A 5896-nucleotide genomic window follows, 5' to 3' on the forward strand; every position below is an offset into this window, starting at 1 on the left:
ATGTCTAAGAAACCACAGATGTGAGCACAGACTACTATACCCAGAAAAACTTTCAATCACCATAGATATTCCATAATAAATTCAAATTCAAATGATATCTATCTACAAATCAGACATACAGAAGGTACTAGAAGGAAAACTCCATGCTTAGGAGGCTGCCTATACCCAAGAAAACACAGAAAATAAATAACTCACACCAGCATAATTCAAAGAAAGAACACACACACACACACACACACACATACACACACACACACACATCACTACCAAAAACAAAACAGGAATCAATAATCATTAATATCTCTCAATATAAATGGACTCAATTCCCTAATAAAAAGGCACAGGTTAACAAAATGAATGCAAAACAGGATCCTTCTGCTGCATATAAGAAACACCTCAACATCAAAGATAGACATTACCTCAGAGTAGAGAGTTAGAAAATATTTTCTAAGCAAATGGACCCAATAAGCAAGCTGGTATAGCCACTCTAATAGCTAAAAAAAACCCAAACATAATTCCAATCAGATTGTGAAGGACACTTCATACTCATCAAAGGAAAAATCCACCAAGAAGAGGTTTCATTTGAAAACCTATACCCCAAATACAAGGGCACCATATTTGTAACAGAAATATTAGCAAAGCTTAAATTACAACCAAACTCCAAATGTTAATAGTGGGAGAGTTCAGTATCCCACTTTCACCAATGGTCAGGTTATCCTGACAAAAACTAAACAAAGAACTAATGGAGTTAGCAAATGTTATGACTAAGATGAACCTAACAAATATTTACAGAACTTTTCACCCAAGCACAAAAGAGTACAGCTTCTTCTCAGCACCTCACTGAACCTTCTCTAAAACTGACCACATACTTGCTCACAAAGCAGTCTCATCAAATACAGGAAATTTGAAATAACCACCTGCATCCTAACAGACCACCATAGATTAAAGCTGGATTTCAACAACAGAAACAACAGAAAGTCTACAAACTCAGGGAAACTGAACAAATCCCTACTAACTGACTACTGGGACAAGGCAGAAATTAAAAAAAAGAAGAAATTCAAGACTTTCTAGAATTCAATGAAAATAAATGCACTCCTTACCAAAACTTCAAGGACACAAGGAAAGCAGTCCTAAGAGGAAAGTTCATAGCACTAAATGTCTTCATAAAGAAATTTTATACTAACAACTTAATAGCACATCTGAAAGCTCTAGAACAAAAGAAGTAAGTATTTTATTGATGATTTTGGCATTAATGTTCATGGTGGAAATTGGTTTGTAATTCTTTTTCTTTGTTGAATCCTTGTGTGGTTTTGGTATCAGGGTGACTGTGGCCTCATAAAATGAATGTGACATTGTTCTTTCTATTCTACTTTGTGGAGTAATTTGAGGAGTATTAGTTTTAGCTCAATAAAATACAAAGTGAATTAAAAAACACATCAAAAGGATCATCCACCATGATAAAGTAGGTTTCATCCCAGAGATGCAGGGATTATTCAACATGCAAAAATCTGTCAATGTAATCCACCATATAAATGAACTGAAAGGAAAAAAAAAACCCACATGATCATCTCATTAGGTGCTGAAAAAGTCTGAAAAAAGTAATTCAACACAGTGGTCGTGGTTGATCTCGCTGCTGCAGACTCCGGGGCCACGTTCCATCCTTTCATCCTGAGACCAGCCCAGAAAGAAAAATAATTATCTTTTCTTGCTCAGTACCTATCTTAAAGCCATGAGACACACATCCAGGCCGGACAGTGTGGCAACCAGATCGGTGCTAAGTTCTGGGAGGTGATAAGCTATGAACACGGATTCGACCCCACCGGTACCTTCCATGGAGACAGCGACCTGTAGCTGGACCGAATCTCCATCCACTACAATGAAGCCACAGGTGGCAAGTATGTCCCTCGAGCTATCTTGGTGGATCTAGAACCCGGGACCATGGACTCTGTTCGATCAGGTCCTTTTTTGGCCAGATCTTCAGACCAGACAACTTTGTTTTTGGTCAGTTTGGAGCAGGCAACAACTGGGCTAAGGGTCACAACACAGGGGGAGCTGAGCTGGTCGACTCCGTTTTGGATGTGGTGCGGAAGGAGGCGGAGAGCTGCGACTGCCTGCAAGGCTTTCAGCTGACTCACTCTCTGGGTGGAGGCACGAGTTCTGGCATGGGCACCCTGCTCATCAGCAAGATCCGAGAAGAATACCCTGACTGTATCATGAATACCTTCAGCGTGGTGCCTTCACCCAAGGTGTCCGACACCATGGTCGAGCCCTACAACGCCACCCTCTCCGTCCATCAGCTGGCCAAGAACACCGACGAGACCTCCTGCATTGACAACGAGGCCCTCTATGACATCTGCTTCCGTACTCTCAAGCTCACCAAGCCAACCTATGGAGACCTGAACCACCTCGTCTCTGCCACCATGAGCGGTGTCACCACCTGCCTCCGCTTCCCAGGCCAGCTCAATGCTGACCTCCCAAAGTTGGCTGTCAACATGGTGCCCTTCCCGCGTCTCCACTTCTTCATGCCCGGCTTTGCCCCGCTCACCAGCCCTGGAAGCCAGCAGTACTGGGCCCTCACTGTGCCTGAACTTACCCAGCAGATCTTCGATGCAAGAATATGATGGTTGCCTGCGACCCCCGCCACGGCCGATACCTCACCGTCGCAGCCGCCTTCCACGGGCGGATGTCCATGAAGGAGGGAGAAGAGCAAATGCTCAACGTGCAGAATAAGAATAGCAGCTACTTTGTGGAAGGGATCCCCAACAATGTCAAGATGGTGGTCTGTGACATCCCACCTTGCGGCCTCAAGATGGCAGTCACCTTCATCGGAAACAGCACGGCCATCCAGGAGCTGTTCAAAGGCATCTGGAAGCAGTTCACGGCCCTGTTCGGGCGCAAGGCCTTCCTCCACTGGTACACGGGTGAGGGCATGGACGAGATGGAGTTCACCGAAGCCGAGAGCAACATGATTCACCTCGTCTCCGAGTACCAGCAGTACCAGGATGCCACTGCAGAAGAGGAGGAGGATTTCGGGGAGGAAGCAGAAGAAGAGGCCTAAGGCAGAGAACCCCACATCACCTCAGGCTGCTTAGTTCCCTCAGCTTTCTTCAGCTGCCCATTTTTCTCCTTCAGAGTTTTCTTTCTGCTGCCTCTGTCCTGTTTTGTTTTCGTTCTTTCACTGGGGTGGAGGGGAAGTGAACGGTGCCTGGCACACAGTAGGCGCTCAATAAATATTTGTTTGTGGAATGTCTCCTTTCTCTTTACACTCTGACAAACTTACACTTCTGCCATTCTGAGTGTTGCCCTGTTTCCTTCTGGTACCCATTTCTCATGACCGTCAATATTTCCTCCGTTATATTCTCCAGGAACCTGAGTTCTTCTCCGGAGTCCGCCTAGAACAAGTCCATTACTAAAGACCCAGATAGTGGCCACCATCCTAAAGCTAAGGAGATCAGGAAGGGAAGAAGGGTGCCAGGTAGAAATCACTGGGAAGAGAGGGGCGGGGTTTTCCAGTCAAGGCCATTTCCACAGGGGAATCCACTGAGGCTTTTTCAATTGACAGGTTTTTCTCTGCCTCATCTCTCAGCCTCAGGGGAAAGATTAACAGTATTATCTCCATTTATAACCTCCAGCTGTCCTGAGCCAAATCTGCCATTGGAGGTGTCTTCCCTGTATTCTTCCTTTCTCTAAGATGGGAGTGGAACAGAGCCTTGGTCTCTGGCTGTCCAGAAACCGCCCCATCCATTTGACCTCCAAACGTGGAAAGGCGGGGGTCTGGGACCTGTCTCTGCTTCTGCCATTTTCTTCCTGGTTTGGTCCTACTCTACCCTTCTTTTTTGTGTTGAACTTGGCTCCTTTTTTTCATATTGAAAAAGATGACATTGCCCCAAGAGCCAACAAATAAATGGGTGTTGGAAAAAAAATTCAACACATCTTCATGATAAGTCTTGGAAAGATCAGGGATACAAGGGGTGCACCTTTATAATAAAGGCAATGTACAGTCAGTCTATAGATAACATTAGATTAAATGGAGAGAAACTCAAAGAAATTCTACTAAAGTTGAGAACAAAACAAGGCCGTCCACTCTTCCCTTATATAATCAATATATAAGGGAATCAATAATCAATAATAAGTACTTAAAGTTTTAGCTAGAGAAATAAGACAACTAAAGGAGATCAAGCTGATGCAAATTGGAAAGGAAGAGGTTAGAGTATTGCTATTTGCAAATGATATGATAGTATACTCAAGTGACCCCAATAATTCTACCAGAGAACTCCCACCGCTGATAAACACCTCCATAAAGTGTCTAGATACAAGATTAACTCAAAAACCAATCATTAGCCCTCCTCTATTTAAATGACAAATGGGCTGAGAAAGGAATCAGGGAAACAACACCCTACACAATAACCACACATAATATAAAATATTTTGGGGTAACTCTAACTAAAAAATTGAAAGACTTGTATGACCAGTACTTTAAGTCTTTGAAGAAGAAAACTGAAGAAGATATCAGAAAATGGAAAAATCTCCCATGCTCATAGTAAAAATGGCAATCTTACCAAAAGCAGTCTGCAGATTCAACACAATCCCCACCAAAATTCCAACACAATTTTTTACAGACCTTGAAAGACCAATACTCAGCCTCATATGGAAAAATAAAAAACCCAGAATAGCCAAAATAGTCCTGTACAATAAAGGGACTTTTGCTGAGATCACAATCCCCGATTTCAAGCTGTTCTACAGGGCTACAGTGATAAGACCTGCGTGGTATTGGCATAAAAGCAGACACATTGATCAATGGAACTGAATCAAAGACCCAGACATAAATCCACATACTTATGGATACCTGATTTTTGATAAAGAAGTCAGAAATATACAGTGGGGGCAAAAGCATCTTCAACAAATAGTGCTGGTCCAAGTGGAGGTCAGCATGTAGAAGAATGTAAATAGATGCATATCAACCACCCTGCACTAAACTCAAGTCCAAGTGGATCAGAGACCTCAGCATAAGACCAGACACACTGAACCTGATAGAAAAGAAAGTGGGGAATGCATTGGCACAGGGGACAAGTTCCCGAAGAGAACATCAATAGCTCAGGCGCCAAGATAAATAATTGATAAATTGAACTTCAAGAAACTGAAAAGCTTTTATGAGGCCAAGAGCACCATTAATAGGACAAAATGGCAGCCTGAAGAATGCGAAAGATTTTCACTAGCCCCACATCTGGCAGCGGACTAATTTTGGAAATATAGAAAGAACTTAAGAAGTTAGACATTAAAAAACTAAATAACCTAAGTTTAAGATGGGGTACAGGCCTAAACAGACAATTCTCAGGCTTATGACTGAGAAACAGGTAAGGAAATGTTCAACATTCTTAGCTATCAGGGAAATGCAAATCAAAATGACTCTGAGATTCTATCTTACACAAGTGATCCTGCTGCCCGTACCTTCCAAATGTAATTACAGGCCTGAGCCACCAAGCTTGGCTATAACTAACTCTAAAAAGATTTATTTCAGGCCGAGGATATATCTCAGTAATAAAGCATGCCTATTGTCCCGGGTTTGATCCACCCCACCCCTCCACACACAGAAACATCCATGCACAATTTTAATTTCAATGCTACCTAACTTAAAAGACTGATTCAAAAAACATAGTGGGAGAAAACTTTCGAATTTAAGAGGAAAGAAACATGTAAAACCTATGGACATACAGGACATTTAAGAAACTCCTTTTTAGATTCATTTTCTTTTGTTCACATGAATATTTTGCCTGTATATATGTACTGTACTACATGCATGCCTCAGGCTCACAGAGGCTAGAAGAGTGAGTTAGATCCATCAGACCTAGAATGATTATGGACAGTTGGGAGCCACCATCTAGGTGCTGGTAACAGA

At 42.6% G+C, this 5896-nt stretch overlaps 1 pseudogene; it reads left to right on the forward strand.

Moving 5' to 3' along the window:
* Positions 1–1737: 1737 nt before the first annotated feature.
* LOC119826263 lies at positions 1738–3058 on the forward strand (annotated as a pseudogene).
* The last annotated feature ends 2838 nt before the right edge of the window (positions 3059–5896 follow it).

The sequence above is a fragment of the Arvicola amphibius genome, chromosome 11 (genome assembly GCF_903992535.2).
Source record: "Arvicola amphibius chromosome 11, mArvAmp1.2, whole genome shotgun sequence".
In the NCBI taxonomy this organism is placed as follows: Eukaryota; Metazoa; Chordata; class Mammalia; order Rodentia; family Cricetidae; genus Arvicola; species Arvicola amphibius.